This window comes from Python bivittatus, unplaced genomic scaffold, assembly GCF_059951505.1.
Source record: "Python bivittatus isolate LINGU-HERP-01145 unplaced genomic scaffold, Pbiv_v1 ctg000020_np1212, whole genome shotgun sequence".
NCBI lineage: Eukaryota > Metazoa > Chordata > Lepidosauria > Squamata > Pythonidae > Python > Python bivittatus.
The window spans coordinates 99,525,444-99,540,292 of NW_028277030.1; the positions used below are offsets into that span (position 1 = coordinate 99,525,444).

Here is a 14,849-nt window from a genome sequence, read left to right on the forward strand (position 1 = left end):
TGTTCACATGACAGGTAAAAGGATTAGACATTGGGAAGGTGTACCCGTGGGTCTCTGTATTGTTCTTAGCCATGCCACCACACTGGCATCAGGGTCATCTGCTGGTCACCAGTTTGAATCAAAGCAAGGGGCATTGTCAGAGCACCTTCAGGGGAAGGAGGTTGCAGCTCAGAGGGGAGAACGGGGTTCATGAATTAATTGCTTTGGGAAGCAAGGAAGTACAGAATGTACACGTACAGCAGCGAAGGGAACCTGGAATCAGAAACTCAGGAGATAATTTTTTGCTTAGTGGGGTGTTTTTTCAAGCTTTAGAGCAGTGCTTTCAAACTTGGCAACTTTAAGATGTATGGACTTCAAATCCCAACATTCTGGGGTTTGAAATCCACACATCTTAAAGTTGCCAAGTTAGAAAAACACTGCTTTAGAGGTACTAAATATTCAGCCTCTTGATAGCCTAGTAATAACTACAGGTAGTCCTTGCTTAATGACCCCAATAGGAACTGGAAAATTGGTCATTAAGAGGCGTGGTCATTAAGTCAGTCACCATGTGACTGGACTCAATTTTATGACCATTTTTATGATGGTCATTAAGTGAATCACCATGGTCGTAAGCGAATCACGTGGTCATTAAGCAAATTCAGATTCCCCAATGGATGATTTTTGCCAAAATTCGCTTAACAGCTACATGATTTGCTTAATGACCATGTGATTCGCTTAATGACTGCCGTGATTCACTTAATGACCATTGTAAAAAAGGTTGCAAATTGCAATCATGTGACTGTGGCGGTGGTACAACAGTTTGTGACAGTTGTAAGTGCACTTTTTCTGAGACTGTTTTAACTTTGAACTGTTGTTAAATGAACGGTCGTTAAGCGAGGACTACCTGTAGATGGATCTTTATTTAGTAACTAAAATGCATTCTGGATTAACTAAAATTAAGGTATCCAGTAGGAATATTTATTGATTTTAAAAGCCTAGCACATATAAAAAGTCTGCCAAGTGCCAGAAGGATGAGCATATAGGCATAAGAGAATTCCTTTCCTGGGTCTGCTGGTTAGTGGTTGAGAGCCAAAGTGCTAGCATAAAAGGGTACCTTCTTTGGAGAATGCTATAGGAGAAGGCCAAGAAAGCATTCTTCTACAGCATTACCGTTGGGTAGTTTGGGCAAACCCTGGCAAGCATTCCCGAAGTACCAAGCCTTGAGGCACAGCACTTAGGAAGGCTGAGAGGTTCAACCTATTTGAGACCTCTCAAATCACTTCAGCAAGGCAAATTGGATGATCTCTTCACTTTCATGAAGTGAATCAGATCACCTCCGTTCTTGAATTGCTTTCCTGAGGGAAATCTATGTTGCTTCACATAGCCTTAGTAGTATGTCCTGTGTACTTGCCTCTTGCTTCTCATGTTGAGCTTAAGAACCTGAAAGCATTACTTTTGTTGGTTTGGTTGCTGAAATTTCATGGTACTGAATGGCCATGTGTCGCTGGAGCTGAAGCCTAAATACCAACAGTGCCCCCAGATTCAGAAAGACTGCTACAATGGTAATGTCAATAGGATAAATACTACAAGCATGCACTGTATTATAGCAGAGTGATATTGTAGATGGGGCTGCAAAAATCCAAATGAGCACTAAATGGTAGCAAAGAGTTAGATTTTTCTGTATTTATTTGCTTGTGGTCATACTGATGTTTACAGCCCGGATACGGTAACTTTCGTGCTGTAGGACAATTACAGTGGAACTTCATTATGTACCTCAGCCTATTTTTGTGAGGAGTTTCAAGAGGTATTAAGATGATTATTCTTTAGTCTTAAGTGTGTGCTTTTGATATACTGTATATCTGTAAATTTATCTGGTAATAATTATGTCAAAGTCTGATTTTTACACTAGGCTATTGCTTTTAGAATACAGAAACAAAGTTTTTCAAGATGTGAGCATATTATGCTAGCTTCAGATTATTAGGACTAGATAAGGACACAACTGTCCATTTTGATTTAACTCATTTTTTCCCCAAACTTTAGTTTATACTATTCTATTTCTGCAGCAATCTGCAACATTTGGGGATAGACATTTTTATAATCCATTAATTTTTAACATGGATTTGCTGACAATATAGCAAATTTCAAGCAGTTTTCTTTTCTATTTTCTTTTGTGCTCATACTTTCCACATAATATATATAATTTTGTACAACATTTTTGCTGCTTTTGTTCAGAGTACTGCCTTACTGTCAGATATGGATGTTCTTATTTATTCCCATGAAGTTATAATGAACTATTACCAGGGCATCATGTTAAAAGTAGGTTGATTTTATGAATGATTTTTCTGAGGCCAACTGAACATATTGAAACACCCAGAGCAATTATTGGTCGTTTGGCAGGTTTGAAGCTGTAGCACCTTTTCTGATTCTATGCAGATTGGCCTCAGGAACAATGGAATTATTTGATCCCTGCCCAGATTATAGCTGTTGCTTTGATCCAGAACCCTATCACCTGCAAGCAGTAAATTTGTCCCCTGAAAATCAGCGCTATCATGATTTTAAGGTTTAACAGCTAAAATGTAATAATCTGATGATTTCTGTCTTTGTATATTTCAGGTAGAATTGTTAAAGGGAAAAGGACTTTAAGGGAAATGTTGTGTGTCTGCTTCCTCTCTGGTCTATTTCATTTTATTTTTATTTAACAAGTTTAACCAAACCAAACAGTTCAGTTTGCTTCCTTGTTCTGTAGGAATCTATTAAAACAGGATGCACATTTAAACAGTTCGAAGCTTTTGTATCAAACAGGATTTTGAAAGTTATGGTCATAGTACAAATTCAAAGAATCAGATTGAGGAATGCAAAAATATGCCAAAAAATGTGTATACTGTGATTATTTATTCAATTTATATATGCAATTTATATAACATTTATTTATATAGATTAATAATTTTGGGGTTTACTTCCCTGTTCTTGCAATTTAAAATACATTTTAACACCTTAACAATAGAAATATACCATAAAGTTCAGCAAGAAAGAGGCACAAGGTGAGTCTTCTAGTGTAGGAATCATATGGAGCAAATTAGAAGATATAAAAGCAAACAAAGAGCAGTGAACCAGGATGAAATTAAGTAGCCAAACAGCAGTAAATTAAAACCAGTGATGGTTTTACAGAGGGATGCTGTTGTAGCAGTTAGCTCTTTTAACTGCCATGCAAACCAAAGGGTCATTAGAAGCATGTAGGAATCATGAATGCAGGTTTATAGACTGAGCTTGGGAATTTCCTTTGCTTCTTCCATAAAAAGTCAGGTAAAAGGCAATGAGCAAGAAATTTGGGACTGCCTTTCTTACATTTCTTATTTCCACAGAGGTGGAAGAACTGGCTGCTTATTTTAAACAGAATTATAGCTTTTAGTGCTGGAGTCAAAACCCAGTCAAGACAGTTTTTAAGAACATCCAAAGCATCTGGTATGATTTGAAAAAAATCATCTTGTATGATCAGTGCAAGTAGATAGAAAACTCTTTTCTATCAGGTTGGATTATTTGTCCATGTAGCCCAGCACTGTGTATGCTGACAGGTAGCATTTCCCTGGGGGTCCCCAGCAATAGTCTAGCGCATCACATTCTTAAGAAAAACACAAAAGCCTGGTAATATTAGATCAGAATCCAAACATGAAATGTGAATAGAAATTCCAGGCAGGCAAATTAGGATTCATCTGCCACTCTGATAGATTTCAGGCTGCAGCCAGGTTGCTTTCCCCACTTGCTGCTAATCGTGCTGACCTGGCAACATCTTTTCTTCTGCTGTGTCCCTATGATGTCCTCTTCATCTTGAACCCAGACCATCCATCATCCTTAGCTGTACTGGTGTTAAAGTAGTCTCTTCCTACCTATTTGATCTGGCAGGGTTGGCATGCTCTGGGTTCCATCGATTAAACAATGCCATCTGTTGGGACGCTGGAACCGCACCTTCTCTGTAGCAGCACCTGCCCTCTGGAATGAGATGCCCCCCAAAATTGGAATGGCTCTGCAGCCTACTGTAGCACCCTCCTACAGGCCTTTGGAGAGGATGACTGGTGCCCCTTTCTTCCTTTCTGTTCCCCTCTGGGTTCGTTTTCTTTGCCATCATTGTCCTTTTGTCTTGTGCTGTTTTTGTGTTTTTTGTACTGTTCTTTGTTTTTAAACATCTTAATGGTTGTAAACCATCCAGAGTCACTGGGAGCTGGGCGGCATATCAAGGTAATAAATTATTATTGTTATTCCAACACCATCCAAGGCTTTCCCAAAGTGTATAAAAACAGTTTGACTTTGACCCCCATTCCCCTGGAGGGAAGTCAGCTGACTCCAGTGACTTAAAATGGAAGCCATAAAGGCCACCGTGAAGACAGAAAATTTCATGCCACTGTAGTTTTGTGTCAACTCAAGGATGGGCAAGGGCCCCCGGAGCCCCCTCAGGAACACCAAGATAATAGGAAGTCCTCACTTATGAAGAGACATAACCCCAGATGTTAACTCAGAGCAAAGAGCTGGGGAATCTTATAACTCACGAAAAGCACAAATGAAAGCCATCCTTTCCTTAAAATGAGGCAGCTATACTTTTCTACACACTGATAGAGTGGGAGAATGCAATAACCTCTTTTCTAATCTGTAGTAAATAGATGTATCACATTTCCCTCTTTCTGCTTGAAAACAACAGCTTTATGCTCACTGGACAGTTACTAATTTTCTATTTTAGCTTTTGAAATAGAGGCTTTGCCACAGTAGCTTGCAGCTATAAGGACTTATGCACACCCTCCCCCCCCCCTTTTTTTTCCCCCTACGCACAGAAAGGGCTTTAATGTTACAGTGAAAGCAAACCAAGAGATCACTTAATGGCTAATGAGGTATGTTAGCAATTGGGGATGGCAATAGCTGTGTTAGAGTCAATATGCAGCACTTGTGGGATGCCCTGGGAACATCCTATTTAAAGGGATGCCTAAATTGTCTGCCTCCGCGGTGCAAATATTCTGAAAGTGAGAGACAGAGAGATGGCTTGGCTCAGTTCTTGGGCAGTGAAATAAACCTGCGAAGGAGTGTTATAAAATGGAATGTAATATTATCTTTTAATACCACTCCTAAGTATTCTTAATAAGGAGGACGTTCAAAGAACTGAAGAAGGCTCACTGAGTAGTACACAGACTTAAAGCTGCATTATACAGTCCATTTCTAAAAATGCATTTAGAGCAAGAAAGAACTTGGGTAGGAGAGAATTCTTCCATTTGGAAAATTCTGACCTAAATACAGTATCAGACTCTTTCTATTTCTGCTTAGATTAGCTTTCTTCTCAGACTGCCCTATCTGGTTTGCACAAATCTGGGTGACCACAAGATGGCAGAAGATAGTTAATTTAGTACTGGAAACAGCCATTGGCTATTATCAAATGTAGATTCTAATCCATGTAAGTTTCATAAACCATTCATATATTGCTTTTTGAGTTTCAGAAGGAACCCTATGTAATTTAGAATATTAAAAAATATTACTGAGCTTATTTTAAACAGCATTAAAGTAATTCCTAAAGGATGTTAGGAAATCAGAGGCTGGGAAGAATAGGAAGTGGAATTTAATAGGAATATGAAGCACATCTCCTTCATGGATCACTGCCTTGTCGTGGCGAAGGGGCTTACGTAACTCAGTGAAGCCATGAGCTATACCATGCAGGGCCACCCAAGACGGACAGGTCATGACAGAGAGTTCTGACAAAATGTGGTCCACTGGAGAAGGAAATGGCAACCCACTCCAGTATCCTTGCCAAGAAAACCCCATGGACAATGTTAAAAGGCTAAAAGATATGACGCCGGAAGATGAGCCCCTCAGGTCGGAAGGTGTCCAATATGCTACTGGGGAAGAGCGGAGGGCATTTCCAAGTAGCTCCAGAAAGAGTGAAGCGGCTGGGCCAAAGCCGAAAGGACGTTCAGCTGTGGATGTATCTGGAAGCGAAAAGGAAGTCCGATGCTGTAAAGTACAATATTGTATAGGTACCTGGAATGTAAGATCTATGAACCAAGGCAAGCTGGATGTGGTCAAACATGAGATGACAAGATTGAACGTCGACATCTTGGGAATCAGCGAACTGAAATGGACGGGAATGGGTGAATTTAATTTGGGTGACCATTATATCTACTACTGTGGGCAAGAAACTCTTAGAAGAAATGGAGTTGCACTCATAGTCAATAAGAGAGTGGGAAAGGCAGTAATGGGGTACAACCTCAAAAACGACAGAATGATCTCAGTGCGTATCCAAGGCAAACCATTCAACATCACAGTAATCCAAGTCTATGCCCCAACCACTGATGCCGAAGAAGCTGAAGTTGACCGGTTCTATGAAGACCTACAACACCTTCTAGAACTAGCACCAAAAAAAGATGTCCTTTTCATCATAGGGGATTGGAATGCTAAAGTGGGAAGTCAAGGAGTAATCGGAATAACAGGCAAGTTTGGCCTTGGAGCACAAAATGAAGCAGGGCAAAGGCTAATAGAGTTCTGTCAAGAGAACAAGCTAGTCATAGCAAACACTCTTTTCCAACAACACAAGAGACGACTCTACACATGGACATCACCAGATGGTCAATACCGAAACCAGATTGATTACATATGTTGCAGCCAAAGATGGAGAAGCTCTATACAGACAGCAAAAACAAGACCAGGAGCTGACTGTGGCTCAGATCATGAGCTTCTTACTGCAAAATTTAGGCTTAAACTGAAGAACATAGGGAAAACCACTAGACCACTCAGGTATGACTTAGATCATATTCCTTGTGAGTACACAGTGAAGGTGATGAATAGATTTAGAGGATTAGATTTGGTAGTCAGAGTGCCTGAAGAACTATGGACGGAGGTCTGTAACATTGTACAGGAGGCAGCAACTAAAACCATCCCAAGGAAAAAGAAATGCAAGAAAGCAAAATGGCTGTCTGATGAGGCATTACAAATAGCTGTGGAAAGAAGGAATGTGAAAAGCAAGGGTGAAAGGGAAAGATATAAGCAACTGAATGCAGATTTCCAGAGAATAGCAAGGAGAGATAAGAAGGCCTTCTTAAATGAACAGTGCAAAGAAATTGAGGAAAACAATAGAATGGGGAAGACTAGAGATCTCTTCAAGAAAATTGGAGATATCAAAGGAACGTTTAGTGCAAAGATGGGCATGATAAAGGACAAAAAGGCAGGGACCTAACAGAAGCAGAAGAGATTAAGAAGAGGTGGCAAGAATACACAGAAGAACTATACAAGAAAGATCTTAATGTCCCTGATGTCCATGCTGGTGTGGTCACGGACCTTGAGCCAGACATCCTAGAGAGTGAAGTCAAGTGGGCCTTAGGAAGCATTGCTAACAACAAAGCTAGTGGAGATGACAGTATTCCAGCTGAGTTATTTAAAATACTAAAAGATGATGCTGTTAAAGTGCTGCACTCAATATGCCAGCAAGTTTGGAAAATGCAACAGTGGCCACGGGATTGGAAAAGGTCAGTTTACGTTCCAATTCCAAAGAAGGGCAATGCCAAAGAATGCTCAAACTATCGCACAATTGCACTCATTTCACATGCTAGCAAGGTTATGCTCAAAATCCTACAAGCTAGGCTTCAGCAGTACGTGAACCGAGAACTACCGGATGTACAAGGTGGGTTTCGAAGAGGCAGAGGAACTAGAGATCAAATCGCCAACATTCGCTGGATCATGGAGAAAGCACGAGAGTTCCAGAAAAACATCTACTTCTGCTTCATTGACTATGCAAAAGCCTTCGATTGTGTGGATCACAACAAACTCTGGCAAATTCTTAAAGAGATGGGGGTACCAGACCATCTTACCTGTCTCCTGAGAAATCTGTATGCGGACCAAGAAGCAACAGTTAGAACCAGTCACGGAACAATCGATTGGTTCAAAATAGGGAAAGGAGTACGACAAGGCTGTATACTGTCACCCTGCTTATTTAACCTATATGCAGAGTACATCATGAGAAATGCCAGGTTGGAAGAATCACAAGCCGGAATTAAGATTGCAGGGAGAAACATCAACAACCTCAGATATGCAGATGATACCACCCTAATGGCAGAAAGTGAAGAAGAACTAAAGGGCCTCTTGATGAGGGTGAAGGAGGAGAGTGCGAAAGCTGGCTTGAAACTCAACATTAAAAAAACTAAGATCATGGCATCTGGACCCATCAATTCCTGGCAAATAGAAGGGGTAGAAATGGAAGCAGTAACAGACTTCATTTATTTGGGCTCCAAGATCACCGCAGACGGAGACTGCAGCCATGAAATTAAAAGACGCTTGCTCCTTGGGAGGAAAGCTATGGCAAACCTAGATAGCATATTAAAAAGCAGAGATGTCACCTTGCCGACAAAGATCCGCATAGTCAAAGCTATGGTTTTTCCAGTAGTAATATATGGCTGTGAGAGCTGGACCATAAAGAAGGCTGAGCGCCGAAGAATTGATGCCTTTGAACTGTGGTGCTGGAGAAGACTCTTAAGAGTCCCCTGGACTGCTAGGAGATCAAACCAGTCAATCTTAAAGGAAATCAACTCTGATTGCTCATTGGAAGGACTGATAATGAAGCTCAAGCTCAGATACTTTGGTCACCTAATGCGAAGAGAGGACTCTTTGGAAAAGACCCTGATGCTGGGAAAGATTGAAGGCAAAAGGAGAAGAGGACGGCAGAGGATGAGATGGTTAGATAGCATCACTGAAGCAATGAGCATGAAACTGAGCAAACTCAGGGAGGCAGTGAAGGACAGGAAGGCCTGGCACAATATGGTTCATGGGGTCACGAAGAGTCGGACACGACTTAACGACTGAACAACAACAACAATGAAGCACATAGGGTATCTAGACACCAAATTAAATCTCATGTGTGAAAAACCCTTAAAGAATTTTAGTATTTTTGGAATGATAAAAGTTTTACCATTTTAGGCTTTCACTATACATTATATAATGTTCTAATGAAAGACAGAAGGAACATTTTCAACAGTAAAGCTGCATCAGAAGTTTTTTTCATTGGTATCTGCTAATACAAGACTTTCATTCTCTGAACGTTTTTGTTTAAGAAGGGGATGAAAAAGAAAAAATATAAAATTACTTTCACACAGTGCCAGGTTTCTTATATTGATCATTCCATCTGCCGTAGACAGCATTCTAATTATCTATGTGCTCTGTAGTATTGAGTTGAATGATTCCATTGATTATCAACAGCACATTTCTTTTTTGCATCTTCTCTATTCCTTATGGAATTCTTTGCCACAGGATGTTGCAGCAAGAATAGCTCTAGAACACATTAGATTAATTCACATGATCTGTCAAACTTTAGTTAACTAAAAATTCAGCCTCCCTATTCAAATAAAGTATATCTCTGATTACCAGAATAAGGTTTCTTTAATCAAGACTCTCCTAGCAAGTTCTTCAAGAGTCTTTAGCTCAGGGTTGTGTGTGACTCTCAGCCTAAGTTCAGAAGCCCTCTACAAGCCATCTTTTCAAGACTATTGTGAGCATAGGGTTGGATTAGATGACCTCTCATGTCCCTTTGAACACCTTAATTCTGGGACTCTATGACTTAATGGCCATGTTGGACCTGAGGAGAGATGGGTACCAGTAAAGATAAGGATAGAAAGGCAGTGGACATGTAGAGGTATGCCATTTCTGTCTAATCTAAATCAGTAAAGCATGCATTCAGTCGTTATTCCATTCCATCAACTGCTGTGTTTTCTGGAATTAAAAAAAAATCTACACAAACTTTTTGAAAATGTGTTTTTGTTTCTGAATGTAATATTGTTGAAGATAGCATTTTGTACACTTCTTGTCTGCATCTTTCTCTGATATGTATGGCTATGTATAACTGCTACAAATGCAAACTTCCTGTGTGTGATGTATTCTAATGGACTTTAAATTTCATGCCTGTTCAGGTTTTGGTGAGTTCCATTTTGGCAGACCACATAGTGAATTTTCGTGACAGATTTCTTTAACTTTCTTAGGGACAGGAAGGATGAGCAAATAGGTAGAACAAATAATCCAAGCTAAAATCTTCATCATCCAAACTGTATCAGTGTCTGAAATCTTCCATGCAAACTTGAAGGTCCAGGAAGTATTATCATCCTTGAACAAGTAATGTTTTACTGTACTTACTAAAGAAAGCTTTAATTAGACTTTAGTCAACTAAATCCCATCAATGTCTCTTATGCCACTGCAAGTCTAAGCATAGGGGATAAGTAGGTTGTGATCTCAGGCAACTTTATTACAATAGCTGAACTCACCTAGGCAGCTGTTATGAAGTACTATACAAGGACAGAAAATGGTCCATTATGTTATTTATTATGATTGTATTTGTATTACTTAGTGGAATTTGTTGCTTCAATTGTCCAAATAACTTGATTAGCCTTGGATATGATGCACTTCACTTTGGGAAGTAAAAGATGCATTTGCTGCTCCATTTCAGATCAATGATGTTTCAGTAATTAAAAAGATCCCATGAGGCATCTAGTTGCTAGATGAAAGTGGCCTTCTTTCTACTTCCTCTTTGCAGCTCCCTTATGGATCTTTGCTTTCCTAATGCTCCAAATTGTGTTGTCCTGTTTTGAAAGCTGCAAGGGTACTAGCAGAGAGGGCTGGGCCATAGCTGCCTGTCTGTAACCCTTGATAAACACCATGGTGCAGCCAGCGTGAAATGAAGAAATATTGCTCCTGGTAAATATTTATTTTATATCAGAAATTAGCATACCAAATGTAATTAAAAACAACTTTATGTGAACATCCCCCCTTCCTCCGGTCTGTCAAATGACAACTTGGAATAACTAGTCATAAAGAAATGCAGCCTTAATTAGCAAGCACCAGAGCCTACTATTGCCATCTGATAATTACACTGCAGTGAGCTTCTGAAATGAGAATTTCTTCTTCTTCTCCTCCTCCTCCTCCTCCTCCTCCTCCTCCTCCTCCTCCTCCTCCTCCTCCCCATCCCCATCCCCATCCCCATCCCCATCCCCATCCCCATCCCCATCCCCATCCCCTCCTCCCCATCCCCATCCCCATCCCCATCCCCATCCCCATCCCCATCCCCATCCCCATCCCCATCCCCATCCCCATCCCCATCCCCATCCCCATCCTCTTCCATAAGTCACTACAGGTTGGATTTGGTTTCCTGCATTTTGAACTTCTCTCTCAGAATGCCTTATATCTTGCATGAAGAAGGAACCTCATAAATGCTTTGCTTTGTTGATCAGGTCACCTGAGTGACACGTTTCTGCTTTTGCTGATGAGGCGACATGGTGAAAATGGAGACATTTTCTCATTGTTGAAGTCTGTTCAAGCCATGCAAGGAGCACCCCCACCTTGCTATCAATTATACCATTCAGCCATTGAACAGGTGTCTCAGATGTTTCTTCTTTGTTGATGTTTAGACTGTAAGATCTTTGCAGCAGGAACTTGTCCCATTGTACTTTGTAAAATGCCATAGGCAATGATGAATGTATAGGAATAAACTCTGAAACCTAGAAGAAAAAGTAAAAGAAAATGCTCCAAAGTCTTTTCGAAAACTTCCAGTGGTAAAGATAAAAGAACATTGTATACATCTCCAACAGAAAATGTCTTATTAAGTGGAAAGAAGCTGTTGATTTCAGTTTCTTGCATATCAAGACAATTTCTGCTTTTTCATAACAAAGAGGGAAAAAAACAATAGAAAAAGAGCAAAAAGATTAGGAAAGATACCTATTAGTCATTGTGCTGTAGAAAAAGAGCTTTCTTCCTAAATTAGAAATTTAATTCAGTTTCAAATTAAATTCAGTTCCCATTCTCCTAAAATGTATTTGGATACCATTTGTAAGAGACAGTGTGATACATGAATACTGTGGTCTTAAATCAGAGAAATCATGGTGAAAATCCAAACTCAGCTATTAAGTTAAATAACTGGGCAATAAAATCTGAGGTTGTTCAATGTAAATGCATCTGAAGACAAGGAATTCACTCCTCACAATCATGGGGCTTTGAAAACATTCAGCACTCCTCTTAGACTTGATGTTCACCATAACTAGGTTAGGGATTTAAGATATGAGTGTTGTGAAGAAAGACATAGAGAGTGGCCCTTTCCCCCTCCCCTGAGTTCCCACAAGTCCCCTTATTGGAGGGGATAACTGGCTTGGCCAAGTTCATTTATCTCACTATTATGGCTGAACTAACACCAGGTTAAGGACTGAAAATACAGGACAGGATAGGTTGCTTGACTGATACCACATTGAAAAACATCTAAGACTTGTGCATTGTGGTCCTTCAAGAATATCATTTGATTTAAGTGGGGAAATGTCTATAAAATCCTGTTGTATGCTGACATGATGAATAAACTTCTGTACTTGTTCTGGTTATTTTTGTTTTTTTTTGTTTTTTTTGTTTTGTTTTTCATGTTGTTCTATTGTGAGCCACCCTGAGTTGGCTGGAGTCAGGTGGCATCCAGATTGAATGAATGAATAGATGAATGAGTGAATGAATGAATGAATGAATAGATAAACAGTGCCAAACTGTGATAAGCACTGGCTTGTGCTGGTAGGGGGTCTCAGCTGGTCTTGGCCTACTTGTTATGCTATTGCCTACTTCTATCAACAAACTTTTCCATTGGATTTTGATACACCTAATTGTCTATCAGGAATATGTGATTGGAAAAATAATAAGGCTGATTTTTATCTACTTTCCTTTATGTTATCTCTTTGTTTTTATTCTTAATGATCTGTGCTCTGTTAAAGAGCAAGGTAGCTGTGTCAAGTCTGATGAAAGTGTCTTGATGACTTCCTTGAATCTCCTTTGCATATAGGCTTAAAAGTAGGCTTAAAAGTCTGTACAAATTATTGGAACTTCCAATAATAGTAGATAGTAAATGAATTACTTCAATAAAAGTGTGCTACTGCCCTTCTTTCCTTCTTTCCTTCTTTCCTTCTTTCCTTCTTTCCTTCTTTCCTTCTTTCCTTCTTTCCTTCTTTCCTTCTTTCCTTCTTTCCTTCCTTCCTTCCTTCCTTCCTTCCTTCCTTCCTTCCTATAAATTTTAAGAGCATATCTGTTCTTGAGTAGAACCTGTTCCTATAAATTTTTAAAGGAACAGGTTCTGCTCAAGAACAGATATGCTCTTAACTTTCCAGAAAATGTTTCTGCACTGACTTTATTGTTGCAGTTCCCAATTAGTAGTAACATCACTGATATGATTATTTAAGATCATTAGGGGACCAGTTGTGAAGTGTCAAAAAAAAAAAACCTATTAGAAACTTCCATGGAGAGGTGGAGGATGCATAAATGTGGGCAGACAGGAAACTTGTATTAATAGGAATGGGGGAGGAGGAAGAGATGAGAATAAAATTAACAAAATAACAAGTGAGGAAAGAAATGGATAGCGTAAATTATTTTTGTGAAGAATCAAGGAAGGGCTGTACAGGGTGCATGTCCAGGACTAGTATAAGTGCTAGCAAGATGTCTGTGAAAACATGTATTTCATCAAGTTTGTTTCAAATATGAACGCATGAATGTATAAAATAAAAATTGCTAAAATTTGTGCTGATGGACCTACAAATTTTTGCATAAGATCATATCATGCATTTGTGTGCCCATAATAATGAAAAGGAAGCATGCCATGGAATGGCAACACAGAGGCTGATGTATTCAGATATGGTTGAATATATGAGAAACAGACTCACTAAAAAACTATTTGGAAACCTGAAGCCTTGTGTGAATGCAAAATGCCATTCATAAATGAAATTTGGAACTGAAAATTCTTGTCTTTTCTTGAAAAGCATAAGAAATATTGAGAGAGGCAAAAAAACGTGTGGTAAAGCGGCATAGAAGGTAGATCATCTAGATGTTGGGGAAGTTCAGTCCAATATTTTGTGAAAAGGTAGCCCTAATGGTAACTGGTTATTTATTCATTTATTAAATGTATATGTCATAATCTGTTGATTTTTCTTAAAGTGAGGACATTTCAAATGAAACCAAAGTTTTAGACTGGGAAATTCATGTATTTGTTTATTTAGACATACATACATACATACATACATACATGCATACATACATAATATTTAACATGACTTTCAACCCAACCCGGTTGGCAAGATACAACAGAATAAAAACTGGCTGGGTGACTTTGGGCCAGTCACTCTCTCTCAACCCAACCCACCTCACAGGGTTGTAATAATCCTATCAAATATTTAGACAGCAGCCACAATCAGATGAGGCCAGAGAGATGATGTAATTCTTTTGTATGCATTGCTTCCAAAAATCAATAGGGGGGAGCACTAGAATTTTTGTGGGGAGAGAGTTCCAAAAGGGGAGGGGCTACTATCCAGAGGGGCTGTCTTCTTGTCCATACCCCAAGGTATGCAAGGAAGGGAGACTGTCAACAGGCCTCCTTTTGGCAATGAGACCAGATAGGCAGATTGGATCCTGGCAAGGTGTCACCTACTATAGCCTCCTTTTGTACCCTATAGGAATTTAAAGTTAATGACCAGCATTTTGAATTGGCCCTGGAAGTCTCAAAGTAGCAACCTTAAAACAGATATTATTCTGCACTCATGGAGCTGTCCCACCAACAATCTAGCTGCTGAATTTTGTGTCAGCTGCAGCTTTCAGTCATTTCCAAAGCAACCACGCTTAGAGCGCACTGCCAAAGTCCAGTCTCATGCTAATCAAGGCATGAGTTACTGTCACTGAGACTCCAAAGCTGATGGAGCCTAAGGATCCCCTAAGGCTTCTGCAACTATCACCTCTAGTCAAGCAGACATTAGCTTCTATGTTTTACTTGTCGCCTCAGCTTTTGTTTTGCCTGAGCCTTTTTCTGTTTTTTCCCCTCAGCTGCATTGCAGTGTTGGCTGCTGATGAACGGTGCAAGG

The 14,849-nt window shown here is 39.7% G+C and overlaps 1 protein-coding gene across 1 annotated transcript in view; it reads right to left on the reverse strand.

Annotated features, from left to right (window-relative positions):
• Positions 1–11,097: 11,097 nt before the first annotated feature.
• The window catches only part of MDGA1 (MAM domain containing glycosylphosphatidylinositol anchor 1), a 337,350-nt gene continuing 333,598 nt past the window's right edge, over positions 11,098–14,849 (reverse strand). The window contains exon 18 of the transcript XR_015796952.1: positions 11,098–11,480. The gene's annotated coding sequence lies outside the window, so the exon portion shown is untranslated. The remainder of the gene's footprint in view (positions 11,481–14,849) is intronic.